Source organism: Triticum dicoccoides, chromosome 7A, assembly GCF_002162155.2.
Source record: "Triticum dicoccoides isolate Atlit2015 ecotype Zavitan chromosome 7A, WEW_v2.0, whole genome shotgun sequence".
Taxonomy (NCBI): domain Eukaryota; kingdom Viridiplantae; phylum Streptophyta; class Magnoliopsida; order Poales; family Poaceae; genus Triticum; species Triticum dicoccoides.
Genome location: NC_041392.1, coordinates 509,722,219 through 509,738,093, shown reverse-complemented (window position 1 = coordinate 509,738,093; position 15,875 = coordinate 509,722,219). Strand labels below are relative to the sequence as shown.

The 15,875-nt window shown below is 45.7% G+C and overlaps 1 long non-coding RNA gene across 2 annotated transcripts in view; it reads right to left on the bottom strand.

The window, feature by feature from the left end:
• The window catches only part of LOC119332221, a 32,432-nt gene extending 16,849 nt beyond the window's left edge, over nucleotides 1–15,583 (bottom strand). For both annotated transcript variants that reach the window (XR_005160856.1, XR_005160855.1), the window contains exons 1-3: nucleotides 14,893–15,583; nucleotides 4,483–4,541; nucleotides 3,944–3,994 (exon numbers count right to left, since the gene is read on the bottom strand). This is a non-coding gene — a long non-coding RNA (uncharacterized LOC119332221). The remainder of the gene's footprint in view (nucleotides 1–3,943; nucleotides 3,995–4,482; nucleotides 4,542–14,892) is intronic.
• Between the last annotated feature and the right edge of the window lie 292 nt (nucleotides 15,584–15,875).

The window sequence follows — 15,875 nt, the reverse complement described above, 5'->3', positions numbered from 1 at the left end:
ACCGGAGCCGCACCGCCGCCGCCGCGCCTCCCCAGCCTCGTCGCCGGCCGCGCCCACACCGGCCCCCGCCTCCCCGTCGTGCTCCGGCGAGCTTCCTCCCCGCCGGCGAATAGTACTCCGGCGAGCCGCATCGGGAACCGTGCAGATCTCAGATCTAGATCCAAACTCGGGTTGACTTTCTCCCGAAACCCTAGTTCATGTTGCCCTGTTCATCGTGCTATAACTTTGCATCCGTAGCTCCGTTTTGGACTTATAGCATATCAAATTGTTCGCCTCAGAGAGCACATCATTTCATTCCATTGCATCATTTTCATTTGAGTTCATCTTGATGCCCGAAATGCTGTTAGAAGAGTGCTACTTGAGATAATTATCAGATCTGCTGCTCCATTTAGATATTTGTCATTTTTGCCATGTTTATTGTGTGCATGATATGCCCATAAGCTCTACATGTGTTTTGTTAAGGGTTTTGCCATCTTTCCAGAGGTGCAACCCATGTATTTTTGTGATGTGTGTGGTGACTAGCACAAGCTTGTAAAGTGAGGCACTTGGTAATGCTGATTTCAGGGACTTAGCAATTCCACCAAAGTCCTTGATCTGTTTTTCTCATGATGCCATATGTTCATATTGTTTCCTAGTGATCCGGGCCTCTTTTGAGGATGATCAGTAAGGATGTTTTGTTAATATTGTAGTGCTCTATCCATCCATGTCTTTGTTTGTAATTATGGAGCAACCTAGCTTGAGTCAATCGAGCTCTACTTTTGCTACTTCGTGAATCTGGGCAGATTGTCTACTTGTTAGCAATTTTGCTGGGGATGTTGTAGTTGATCCGTGCATGCTATGCTATTGTTCTTGACATGTCTAGCTTGAATTTTGTGTATTCTTGATGGGTGTATGCTTAGCTTGTCATGTCTTGCTCCGTAGTGAGTGCATCGAGCTCGTAAACATGCCTACTTGATATCTGTTTCAGCATGCTCCAATTTTCACTAAGTCTGTGATCTGATTATGTTTTTGCCATATTCACATGCTTGCAATTGTATTTTCTGATCCCTTTTGGCTCAAGGTCACTAAGGGACTTTTGTTAAGCTCTTTGAGTAGCTCCATGCCATGCTTTACTTTGCAATTTTCAGGTCCTGTAGCTTGTAGTTTTGTTGCTCCGAAGAGTGCTATCTGATCTGAAATTCCAGACAAGTGTTAATTTCACTAAGTCTGAGATCTGTTTATCATATGCATTTTTGCCATGCTTGTTTGAACCTGTTAATGGATGAATTGGCCGTAGCTCAGTGCTAGACTTTTGTTAAGCATCTTGAATGCACCCCGGCCATGTATTTTGTTGTCATGTTTGTGTGCTGTAGCATGTTCATCTCATTGCATTTAGATGGCTACTTGCTGTAAATCGCAGACCGGTGTCATATTTGAATCGCTTGCCATTTCCAAACGGTAGCTCCGATTCCGACGTTCTTTATATCATTTTCAAGCGATTTCATCTTATCTTTCCAGTGGAATACTTGGATTTCGATGTTGAGGCCAGATTCATGCATTCCTTGTCAAATCTTGCATATGCATCCCGCATCGCATCCCGCATAGCATACCATCCTTGCATCATATTGTTTGAGCTTTGCACGTGGTTGATTGTGTTCCGTTTGCTTGTTTGTCTTGTTTGGGTAGAGCCGGGAGACGAGTTCGCTAACGAGGAGCCCGTTGAGTTTGCTTTGGAGGATCCAGTCAACTCTGATAACTTTGCAGGCAAGATGATCATACCCTCGAAATCACTACTATCTTTGCTTTGCTAGATGCTCGCTCTTTTGCTATGCCAATGCTACGATGCCTACCACTTGCTTTCAAGACTCCCAATTGCCATGTCAAACCTCTAACCCACCATGTCCTAGCAAACCGTTAATTGGCTATGTTACCGCTTTGCTCAGCCCTTCTTATAGCGTTACTAGTTGCAGTAGAAGATTGGAGGCCATTCCTTGTTGGAACATTATTTACTTGTTGGGATATCATTATATTATCTTGTTATCTTAATGCATCTATATACTTGGTAAAGGGTGGAAGGCTCGGCCTCTCGCCTAGTGTTTTGTTCCAGTCTTGTCGCCTTAGTTTCCGTCATATCAGTGTTATGTTCCCGGATTTTGCGTTCCTTACGCGGTTGGGTTATAATGGGAACCCCTTGATAGTTCACCTTGATTAAAGCTTTTCCAGCAATGCCCAACCTTGGTTTTATCATTTGCCACCTAGCCTCTTTTCCCTTGGGTTTCCGGAGCCCGAGGGTCATCTTATTTTAAACCCCCCCGGGCCAGTGCTCCTCTGAGTGTTGGTCCACCTGTCAGCTGTCGGTGGCCACCAGGGGCAACTCTGGGCTGGCCTACCCGTACCTAAGACAATCTGAGTGTGCCCTGAGAAAGAGATATGTGCAGCTCCTATCGGGATTTGTCGGCACATTCGGGCGGTGTTGCTGGTCTTGTTTTAACCCGTCGAAGTGTCTTGAAGAACCGAGATACCGAGTCTGATCGGAACGTCTCGGGAGGAGGTCTATTCCTTCGTTGACCGTGAGAGCTTGTCATGGGCTAAGTTGGGACTCCCCTGCAGGGATTTGAACTTTCGAAAGCCGTGCCCGCGGTTATAGGCAGATGGGAATTTGTTAATGTCTGGTTGTAGATAACTTGAACCTTAACTTAATTAAAATGAATCAACGGTGTGAGTTACCGTGATGGCCCCTTCTCGGCGGAGTCCGAGAAGTGAACACGGTGTTGGAGTAATGCTTGCCGCAGGATTGCCCTCTAGTTATGCGTTCGCGCTTTGCCTTCTCTTCTCGCTTTCTTTTGCGAACAGGATAGCCACCATTCATGCTAGTCGCTTGCTGCAACTCCACATATTTACCTTGCTTTTCTTTTAAGCTTAAATAGTCTTGATCGTGAGGGTGCGAGATTGCTGAGTCCCTGTGGCTCACAGATTACTATTAAACCAGATGCAGGGCCTGACGATTCCGCTCCAGGTGACGCGCTTGAGCTCAAGTGGGAGTTCGACGAGGACTCTCAACGATACTATGTTTCCTTTCCTGATGATCAGTAGTGGTGCCCAGTTGGGGGTGATCGGGACCGTGTCGCATGTTGGGTTGTTCTTTTATTTTGGCGCCGTAGTCGGGCCATGAGCATTTGGATGATGTAATGTTATTTATGTACTTGATTGACGTGGCGAGTGTAAGCCAACTATGTTATCTCCCCTTTTATTATCTCTATTACATGGGATGTTGTGAAGATTGCCTAACTTGCGACATATGCCTTCAATGCGATTATGCCTCTAAGTCGTGCCTCGACACGTGGGAGATATAGTCGCATCAAGGGTGTTACACGCCCCTCCTAGGGCCGGCCTCCTCCCCCTTGATCCTTTATATACGAGGGCAGGGGCACCCCATAGACACAGAAGTTGATCCACGTGATCGTTTTCTTAACCGTGTGCGGTGCCCCCTTCCACCATAATCCTTGATAATATTGTAGCGGTGCTTAGGCGAAGCCCTGCGATGGTAGAACATCAAGATCGTCACCACGTCGTCGTGCTGACGAACTCTTCCCCGACACTTTGCTGGATCGGAGTCCAGGGATCACCATCGAGCTGAACGTGTGCTAGAACTCGGAGGTGTCGTAGTTTCGGTGCTTGATCGGTTGGGCCGTGAAGACATACGACTACATCAACCGCGTTGTGCTAAACGCTTCCGCTATCGGTCTACAAGGGTACGTAGATCACACTCTCCCCTCTCGTTGCTATGCATCACCATGATCTTGCGTGTGCGTAGGAAATTTTTGAAATTACTACGCTCCCCAACATGAATTTTGCAGGAAAGCCAAGCTTCTGGATATAAGAGCATAATGAAAGTAGAAAACATTTACAATTTCTGAACCTTTCACCTCTGATATGTATGAAAGGAAATAAAGCTAGGAAATACCTTTCTAGCTGCGAGTTTACATTGTTGTTCACTTTTTGCTCCAGTGCAAACCTGATAACACAGCAACGGTATACTTTGCATCAGTATGTAATTAGGAGGATAAGACCACTAAGACAATAACTCTCTGGTATAACTATCAAATTCACTTTCCTGTAAAATGTTAACAAAGGCCACTGAATCAAAACATTTTTGCAGGTTTCCATTAAGGTGAATGGAATCAACTGATACCCAAGGAATTTTAATTGAAGTATAGTATCAATCCAATCTCGACAAATCTTTGCTTAACTTTTCAATGGATGAATAGAGGGACTTTCTACTGATTAAAAAGATTTAATTCTGACATGTAGATAATAAGAAAAATATGTAGTGAACTCCAAACACTTAGTGTCCATGGGGGATCTGCATTGAATTTCAACACTCAGCTGACTACAACATGAATATCTACTCATATGCGCGTACAGTATCAGCTCCAACATCATTAGATAATCAAACTACAAAAGAACATATTCTGCATCAGATGTACAAGAACTTGGCCTTACCATTTTTCCTGAAGCAGATATCAATGTGGTAGTTTTTGGTTCTCTTATCCGCATGATAACTGTAGCAAACCGTTCTTCAAAATAGAATGTCAGCAAAGCAAAGCATAATATATATGCTTCTGAACAGATTTGCATGCATCAGAACAACAAAAGACAGAGCAAATGTCTAGATTTCACATATGTGCATTTCACATTGACAAGCCCATCTATTTTATGCCTAAAAAGAAGGCCATGTGATCAATTTAAAAACGGCATTATCAGTTATGCCTACATTGTTCCATTTTCCTCACCTTAGACTGACAGTGAATAGGCACATGATGATCTTGCTTTAGTTACTACATGCATGTGGTTGTCGTTTACACCTGAACTTGATTGCCTAAAACCCAATAGGAAGTTCTGATTTATTGTCTTCTACTCCCCCCGTCACAAAATAAGTGTCTCAACTTTGTACTAACTTTAGTACAAAGTTGTACTAAGCTTGAGACACTTATTTTGGGACAGCGGGAGTATTATTTTAGTCGTTGTTTAGGTGAACTCGGCTTGCATTCTTGTTTACATTAATCTTGAGTTAAAGCCTTCTATTACAGGAGCATTGTATTTTGCTGGAGATTAATGCCCATATAGTCAAATGCCATGCCAGCTTTCAGGGTGTGATTTAAATTGAATCTAAAACAACCTTATCAGGGTTCCTATAGTACTCTGTTTGTTTTTAGAGGAAGTGATCTCAGAGGAGTGAAAAATGCATGTAGCAATGTTTCAGAACAAGGGTATGCATTGTCCAATGCTTAACTGGTTTCATTCACTAATATAGAAAAACGGTTGCATCTGTTCTCTCCCGACATATCTGGACAGAATCAATACTTACCCAAACATCTGATACCCAACCCCTCCATCAAACTAAAAACAATCCCCCACCCCCAAATGCCTTCGTTAAAAAGGAAATAGACAACATGCTATCCGCACCCCGCAATCACAGAAACAAAAAATCGCTACACCAGAGAGGCCTACGCACTCGCGTGTCTCCCTCCTCTCTCGCTCGCTCAACTCGATCCCCACACCACCGCCTCTGCCGCCCACGTCTCTTGTCTCTCTCAAGACCCAGCACCGCTCCCCTCTCTCCGGCAATCGCCAACGCGCCCTCTTCGCCCACGAGCATTCCTACCGATGCGACTACGACAGCAGCCACGCTGCCCCACCATGCAACACTTGCATTGGACAGGGCCGGCCTTGGGATCAATCAAAGTAAATTCTGTAGCCTCGTACTTGGAGGAAACGGGTGAATATTCTGCAGGTGCTGTCGCAAGGGACAACAGAGGGCATCTTGTTATTTCTATCAGTCAGAATACGTCACCTAGCCGTAGTGTTGAGGAGGCCGAAGCAAAAGCAACCCTTATTTGGTTGCACGCACTCTCGAAGATCTACAGGAGCCCCGTGATTTTGGAACTTGACTGCCAAATTCGGATTAAGGAACTGATGACAGGGAAGCAGTCCCTCTCCCCCTGCTATGGACTGCTAGGAGACATCAAGCAAGCACACACAAACTTCTCGGATCATAGTTGTTGGGGAACGTAGCAGAAATTCAAAATTTTCTTACGTATCACCAAGATCTATCTATGGAGAAACCAGCAACGAGGGGAAGGAGAGTGCATATACATACCCTTGTAGGTCGCTAAGCGGAAGCGTTCAAGTGAACGAGGTTGATGGAGTCGTACTCGTCGTGATCCAAATCACCGATGACCAAGTGCCGAACGCACGGCACCTCCGCGTTCAACACACGTACAGCCCGGTGACGTCTCCCATGCCTTGATCCAGCAAGGAGAGAGGGAGAGGTTGAGGAAGACTCCATCCAGCAGCAGCACAACGGCGTGGTGGTGGTGGAGGAGCGTGGCAATCCTGCAGGGCTTCGCCAAGCACCACGAGAGAGGAGAAGGACTTGGGAGAGGGGGAGGGCTGCACCAGAACATTGGTATGGCTGCCCTCCCACCCCCCACATATATATAGGGGCAAGGGAGAGGGGGGAGGCGCAGCCTTGGCCCTTCCTCCAAGGAAGGGTGCGGCTAGGAGGAGTCCCTCCTCCCCAAGGCACCTCGAAGGTGCCTTCCCCCTTTAGGACTCTTCCTTTCCTTATCCCTTGGCGCATGGGCCTCTTGGGGCTGGTGCCCTTGGCCCATATAGGCCAAGGCGCACCCCCTTACAGCCCATGTGCCCCCCCGGGGCAGGTGGCCCCACCTGGTGGACCCCCGGGACCCTTCCGGTGGTCCCGGTACAATACCGGTGACCCCGAAACTTGTCCGGTGACCAAAACAGGACTTCCCATATATAAATCTTTACCTCCGGACCATTCCGGAACTCCTCGTGACGTCCGGGATCTCATCCGGGACTCCGAACAACATTCGGTAACCACATACAAACTTCCTTTATAACCCTAGCGTCATCGAACCTTAAGTGTGTAGACCCTACGGGTTCGGGAGACATGCAGACATGACCGAGACGTTCTCCGGTCAATAACCAACAGCGGGATCTGGATACCCATGTTGGCTCCCACATGTTCCACGATGATCTCATCGGATGAACCACGATGTCAAGGACTTAATCAATCCCGTATACAATTCCCTTTGTCTATCGGTACGATACTTGCCCGAGATTCGATCGTCGGTATCCCGATACCTTGTTCAATCTCGTTACCGGCAAGTCTCTTTACTCGTTCTGTAACACATCATCCCGTGATCAACTCCTTGGTCACATTGTGCACATTATGATGATGTCCTACCGAGTGGGCCTAGAGATACCTCTCCGTCACACGGAGTGACAAATCCCAGTCTCGATTCGTGCCAACCCAACAGACACTTTCGGAGATACCCGTAGTGTACCTTTATAGCCACCCAGTTACGTTGTGACGTTTGGCACACCAAAGCACTCCTACGGTATCCGGGAGTTGCACAATCTCATGGTCTAAGGAAATGATACTTGACATTAGAAAAGCTTTAGCATACGAACTACACGATCTAGTGCTATGCTTAGGATTGGGTCTTGTCCATCACATCATTCTCCTAATGATGTGATCCCGTTATCAACGACATCCAATGTCCATGGTCAGGAAACCGTAACCATCTATTGATCAACGAGCTAGTCAACTAGAGGCTTACTAGGGACATGGTGTTGTCTATGTATCCACACATGTATCTGAGTTTCCTATCAATACAATTCTAGCATGAATAATAAACGATTATCATGAACAAGGAAATATAATAATAATCAATTTATTATTGCCTCTAGGGCATATTCCAACAGTCTCCCACTTGCACTAGAGTCGATAATCCAGTTCACATCGATATGTGATTAACACTCAAGGTCACATCCCCATGTGACTAACACCCAAAGAGTTTACTAGAGTCAATAATCTAGTTCACATTTACCATGTGATTAACACTCGATGAGTTCTGGGTTTGATCATGTTATGCTTGTGAGAGAGGTTACAGTCAACGGGTCTGAACCTTTCAGATCCGTGTGTGCTTTACAAATCTCTATGTCATCTCCTAGATGCAACTACCATGTTCTATTTGGAGCTATTCCAAATAACTGTTCTACTATACGAATCTAGTTTACTACTCAGAATAATCTGGATTAGTGTCAAAGTTTGCATCGGCGTAACCCTTTACGACGAACTCTTTTACCACCTCCATAATCGAGAAAATTCCTTAGTCCACTAGTTACTAAGGATAACTTTGACCGTTGTCCTGTGATCCATTCTTGGATCACTCTTGTACCCCTTGACTGACTCATGGCAAGGCACACTTCAGGTGCGGTACACAGCATAGCATACTGTAGAGCCTACGTCTTAAGCATAGGGGACGACCTTCGTCCTTTCTCTCTATTCTGCCATGGTCGAGCTTTAAGTCTTAACTTCATACCTTACAACTTAGGCAAGAACTCCTTCTTTGACTGATCCATCTTGAACACCTTCAAGATCATGTCAAGGTATGTGCTCATTTGAAAGTTCCATTAAGCGTTTTGATCTATCCTTATAGATCTTCATGCTCAATGCTCAAGCAGCTTAATCCAGGCTTTTCATTGAAAACACTTTCCAAATAACCCTATATGATTTCCAGAAATTCTACGTCATTTCTGAATGTCAACAACATATACTCATCAGAAATTCTATAGTGCTCCCACTCACTTCTTTGGAAATACAAGTTTCTCATAAACTTTGTATACACCAAAATCTTTGATCATCATCAAAGCATACATTCCAACTCCGAGATGCTTACTCCAGTCCTTAGAAGGATTGCTGGAGCTTTGCATACTTATTAGCATCTTTCAGGATTGACAAAACCTTCCGGTTGTATCACATACAACCTTTCCTCAAGAAAATCGTCGAGTAAACAATGTTTTGACATCCTATCTGCAAGATTTCATAAATAATGCAGTAATCGCTAATATAATTCCAACAGACTCTTAGCATCGCTACGAGTGAGAAAGTCTCACCATAGTCAACTCCTTGAACTTGTCGGAAAACATCTTAACGACAAGTCGAGCTTTCTTAATGGTGATACTTACCATCATTGTCCGTCTTCCTTTTAAAATCCATATGTACCTAACAGCCTTACGACCACCAAGTAGTTCTTCCAAAGTCTACACTTTGTTTTCATATATGGATCCTCTCTCGGATTATATGGCCTCGAGCCATTTATCGGAATCCGGGCCCACCATCGCTTCTCCATGGCTCGTAGGTTCATTGTTGTCTAGCAACATGACTTCCAAGACAGGATTACGTACCACTCTGAAGTAGTACGCATCCTTGTCATCCTACGAGGTTTGGGAGTGACTTGATCCGAAGTCTCATGATCAATATCATAAGCTTCCACTTCAATTGGTGTAGGTGCCACAGGAACAACTCTTTGTGCCCTGCTATACACTAGTTGAAGTGACGGTTCAATAACCTCATCAAGTCTCCACCATCCTCCCACTCAATTCCTTCGAGAGAAACTTTTTCTCGAGAAAGGACCCGATTCTAGAAACAATCCCTTATTGCTTTCGGATCTGAGACAGGAGGTATACCCAACTGTTTTGGGTGTCCTATGAAGATGCATTTATCCGCTTTGGGTTCGAGTTTATCAGCCTGAAACTTTTTCACATAAGTGTCGCAGCCCCACACTTTTAAGAAATGACAGCTTAGGTTTCTCTAAACCATAGTTCATACGGTGTCATCTCATCGGAATTACGTGGTGCCCTATTTAAAGTGAATGTGGTCTCTAATGCCTAACCCATGAACTATCGTGGTAATTCGATAAGAGACATCATGGTATGCATCATATCCAATAGGGTGCAGTTATGATGTACGGACACACCATCACACTATGGTGTTCCAGGCTGTATTAGTTGTGAAACGATTTCCACAATGTCTTAATTCTGTGCCAAACTCGTAATTCAGATATTCATCTCTATGATCATATCATAGATATTTTATCCTCTTGTCACGATGATCTTTCAACTTCACCCTGAAATTACTTGAACCTTTTCAATAATTCAGACTCGTGATTCATCAAGTAAATATACTCAACATCTACTCAAATCATCTGTGAAGAACATAACGATATCCACTATACGCCTCAGCACTCATTGGACTGCACACATCAAAATGTATTTCTTCCAACAAGTTGCTTTCTAGTTCCATTTTACTGAAAACGAGGCTTTCAGTCATCTTGCCCATGTGGTATGATTTGCATGTCTCAAGTGATTCAAAAACAAGTGAGTCCAAATGGTCCATCTGCATGGAGTTTCTTCATGCGTATATACAAATAGACATGGTTCACATGTCTCAAACTTTTCAAAAACGAGCGAGCCCAAAGATCCATCAACATGGAGCTTCTTCATGCGTTTTATACCGATATGACTTACGTGGCAGTGCCACAAGTAGGTGGTACTATCATTACTATCTTTTGGCATGAACATGTGTATCACTACGATCGAGATTCAATAAACCATTCATTTTAGGTGTAAGACCATTGAAGGTATTATTCAAATAAACAGAGTAACTATTATTCTCTTTAAATGAATAACCGTATTGCGATAGTCATAATTCAATCATGTCTATGCTCAACGCGAACACCAAATAACAATTATTTAGGTTTAACACCAATCTCGATGGTAGAGGGAGCGTGCGATGCTTGATCATATCAACATTGGAAACACTTCCAACACATATTGTCAGCTCACCTTTAGCTAGTCTTTGTTCATTCCGTAGCTTTTATTTCGAGTTACTAACACTTAGCAACCGAACCGGTATCCAATACCCTGGTGCTACTAGGAGTACTAGTAAAGTACACATCAACACAATGTATATCCAATATACTTCTATCGACCTTGCCAGCCTTCTAATCTACCAAGTATCTAGGGTAATTCTGCTCCAGTGGCTGTTCCCCTTATTACAGAAGCACTTAGTCTCGGGTTTGGGTTCAACCTTGGGTTTCTTCACTAGAGCAGCAACTGAATTGCCGTTTCATGAAGTATCCCTTCTTGCCCTTGCCCTTCTTGAAACTAGTGGTTTCACCAACCATCAACAATTGATGCTCCTTCTTGATTTCTACTTTTGTGGTGTCAAACATCGCGAATAACTCAAGGATCATCATATATGTCCCTGATACATTATAGTTCATCACGAAGCTCTAGCAGCTTGGTGGTAATGACTTCGGAGAAACATCATTATCTCATCTGGAAGATTAACTCCCACTCGATTCAAATGATTGTTGTACTCAGACAATCTGAGCACAAGCTCAACAATTGAGCTTTTCTCCTTAGTTTGTAGGCTAAGAAAATCGTCGGAGGTCTTATACCTCTTGACGTGGGCACGGGCCTGAAATCCCAATTTCAGCCCTCGAAACATCTCATATGTTTCGCGACGTTTCAAAACGTCTTCGGTGCCTCAACTCTAAACCGTTTAACTGAACTATCACGTAGTTATCAAAACGTGTATGTCAGATGTTCGCAACATCCATAGACGACGTTCAAGGTTCAGCACACTGAGCGGTGCATTAAGGACATAAGCCTTCTAAGAAGCAATGAGGACAATCCTCAGTTTACGGACCTAGTCCGCATAATTGCTACTATCAACTTTCAACTAATTTTTTTCTAGGAACATATCTAAACAGTAGAACTAAAGCGCGAGCTACGACATAATTTGCAAAATCCTTTTTGACTATGTTCAGGATAATTAAGTTCATTTTATGAACTCCCACTCAGATAGACATCCCTCTAGTCATCTAAGTGATTACATGATCCGAGTCAACTAGGACGTGTCCGATCATCACGTGAGACGGACTAGTCAACGTTGGTGAACATCTTCATGTTGATCGTATCTTCTATACGACTCATGCTCGACCTTTCGGTCTTCTGTGTTCCGAGGCCATGTCTGTACACATGCTAGGCTCGTCAAGTCAACCTAAGTGTTTGCATGTGTAAATCTGTCTTACACCCTTCGCATGTGAACGTTGGAATCAAACACCCGATCATCACGTGGTGCTTTGAAACAACGAACTGGCGCAACGGTGCATAGTTAGGGGGAACACCTTCTTGAAATTTTAATGAGGGATCATCTTATTTACTACCGTTGTTCTAAGCAAACAAGATGCATAAACATGATAAACATCACATGCAATCAAATAGTGACATGATATGGCCAATATCATATTGCTCCTTTTGATCTCCATCTTCGGGGCTCCATGATCATCATCGTCATCGGCATGACACCATGATCTCCATCATCATGATCTCCATCATCGTGTCTTCTTGAAGTTGTCTCGTCAACTATTACTTCTACTACTACAGCTAACGGTTAGCAATAAAGTAAAGTAATTACATGACGTTTATGTTGACACGCATGTCATAAATAAATTAAGACAACTCCTATGGCTCCTGCCGATTGTCATACTCATCGACATGCAAGTCGTGATTCCTATTACAAGAACATGATCATCTCATACATCACATATATCATCCATCACATCCTTTTGCCATATCACATCACATAGCATACCCTGCAAAAACAAGTTAGACGTCCTCTAATTGTTGTTTGCGTGTTTTACGTGGCTGCTATGGGTTTCTAGCAAGAACGTTTCTTATCTACGCAAAACCACAACGTGATATGCCAATTGCTATTTACCCTTCATAAGGACCCTTTTCATCGAATCCGACCCGACTAAAGCGGGAGAGACAGACACCCGCCAGCCACCTTATGCAACTAGTGCATGTTTGTCGGTGGAACCGGTCTCACGTAAGCATACGTGTAAGGTTGGTCCGGGCCGCTTCATCCCACAATACCGTCGAATCAAGATAATACTAGTAACGGCAAGCATATTGAACAAAATCAACGCCCACAACTTCTTTGTGTTCTACTCGTGCATAGAATCTACGCATAGACCTAGCTCATGATGCCACTGTTGGGGAACGTAGCAGAAATTCAAAATTTTCTTACGTATCACCAAGATCTATCTATGGAGAAACCAGCAACGAGGGGAAGGAGAGTGCATATACATACCCTTGTAGATCGCTAAGCGGAAGCGTTCAAGTGAACGAGGTTGATGGAGTCGTACTCGTCGTGATCCAAATCACCGATGACCAAGTGCCGAACGCACGGCACCTCCGCGTTCAACACACGTACAGCCCGGTGACGTATCCCATGCCTTGATCCAGCAAGGAGAGAGGGAGAGGTTGAGGAAGACTCCATCCAGCAGCAGCACAACGGCGTGGTGGTGGTGGAGGAGCGTGGCAATCCTGCAGGACTTCGCCAAGCACCACGAGAGAGGAGAAGGACTTGGGAGAGGGGGAGGGCTGCACCAGAACATTGGTATGGCTGCCCTCCCACCCCCCACATATATATAGGGGCAAGGGAGAGGGGGGAGGCGCAGCCTTGGCCCTTCCTCCAAGGAAGGGTGCGGCTAGGAGGAGTCCCTCCTCCCCAAGGCACCTCGAAGGTGCCTTCCCCCTTTAGGACTCTTCCTTTCCTTATCCCTTGGTGCATGGGCCTCTTGGGGCTGGTGCCCTTGGCCCATATAGGCCAAGGCGCACCCCCTTACAGCCCATGTGCCCCCCCGGGGCAGGTGGCCCCACCTGGTGGACCCCCGGGACCCTTCCGGTGGTCCCGGTACAATACCGGTGACCCCGAAACTTGTCCGGTAACCAAAACAGGACTTCCCATATATAAATCTTTACATCCGGACCATTCCGGAACTCCTCGTGACGTCCGGGATCTCATCCGGGACTCCGAACAACATTCGGTAACCACATACAAACTTCCTTTATAACCCTAACGTCATCGAACCTTAAGTGTGTAGACCCTACGGGTTCGGGAGACATGCAGACATGACCGAGACGTTCTCCGGTCAATAACCAACAGCGGGATCTGGATACCCATGTTGGCTCCCACATGTTCCACGATGATCTCATCGGATGAACCACGATGTCAAGGACTTAATCAATCCCGTATACAATTCCCTTTGTCTATCGGTACGATACTTTCCCGAGATTCGATCGTCGGTATCCCGATACCTTGTTCAATCTCGTTACCGGCAAGTCTCTTTACTCGTTCCGTAACACATCATCCCGTGATCAACTCCTTGGTCACATTGTGCACATTATGATGATGTCCTACCGAGTGGGCCTAGAGATACCTCTCCGTCACACGGAGTGACAAATCCCAGTCTCGATTCGTGCCAACCCAACAGACACTTTCGGAGATACCCGTAGTGTACCTTTATAGCCACCCAGTTACGTTGTGACGTTTGGCACACCAAAGCACTCCTACGGTATCCGGGAGTTGCACAATCTCATGGTCTAAGGAAATGATACTTGACATTAGAAAAGCTTTAGCATACGAACTACACGATCTAGTGCTATGCTTAGGATTGGGTCTTGTCCATCACATCATTCTCCTAATGATGTGATCCCGTTATCAACGACATCCAATGTCCATGGTCAGGAAACCGTAACCATCTATTGATCAACGAGCTAGTCAACTAGAGGCTTACTAGGGACATGGTGTTGTCTATGTATCCACACATGTATCTGAGTTTCCTATCAATACAATTCTAGCATGGATAATAAACGATTATCATGAACAAGGAAATATAATAATAATCAATTTATTATTGCCTCTAGGGCATATTTCCAACAATAGTATCAGCAGTGTGGGGAGATTGTGCAATGCCCTTGCTGATGGGCTTGGAGCGTTGGCCAGGAATTCGGAAGACCGGGAGAGGATTGCTGACATACCAGACTGCCTCACCCGCTTATGATCTCTGAATTTGTGGTTTCAGTAGAGTAGCTTTACTACCCTGAATCTCAAAAAGAAAAAGGTTGTGCCTCTCCGTGGGATAATCATGGCAATTTCAAGGGGTAAAATTCAGGGGGAATTACCTGTAGGGGATGGAGCCAACGGCGGCCGCGTTGGACCCCGACCATCGAACGCGGAGACGGCGCCCCCGCTGGCCTCAAAGTTGTCGTCGCTGTCTGCTTCCTCGTCCTCGAAGAGCCTCCATGGCGCCGGACCCCGGCCACCCCTGCGTCAAGCCACCGGCAACCGAAGCCAACAAGACCTCGCGCCCCTGTCCCATGAGATGAGCCCCTCCTGTGGTCTTGCGCTGTCGTCGTCCCGCGAGTCACAGGCCACCTCGCCGGAGATGAGCACCGCCGCGGATCCGGCCAAAACGGGACCGAATTGAGCACCCACACCCGGATCAACGCGTCCCTGTGTCTGTCGCCGTCGGATGCGCCGCACCCCGCTCGTGGGAGCTCCAAACCCCGCGCTGCACCTCTCCTGCATCCCCAGCCTGCACTTATCCCCGTGCTCGAGGCCGCCGCCATTGGGCCGCTCCTCTTACTTGAGCGTCCGTCGCTATGGACCTATCGTCCTCCTCTAGCCGAGGCCATCGCGGGACCAGCCGTGACCTTCGTCGTGCGGCAACCGCCGATGCATGCGATGGATGCGGTGGTCGGCGGGCAGAGTCGCGCGGTTGCGGCAGGAGCTTGTGGTCACGTGCAGCGGATGCGGCGGGGGAGGGGAGACCGGGAGAGGGGCGAGAGAGGTTGAGTGAGTGGAGAGGAGAGGAGAGAGTACTGGGGGAGATAAGGTTGCGTTCCGTTCGGTGCCGAACGAAATAAACTTTTTTTTGGAATTCCTAATTTTTAGGCTTAGATTGGGTGCTGGTTGGGCCGTGCTGGATAGCTAATTTGGGCTTTGGATCGGCAACGTTTGCTCTACGAAAATAGATAGATAAATAAAGTATATATACCTCAAAAAAATAAATAATGTATATATATTAAACATGGTTCATACAAAAAAATATTTTATATACTTTTTAGATATATTGAGAGTATCACAAAAAAAATTGAGAGAAGAA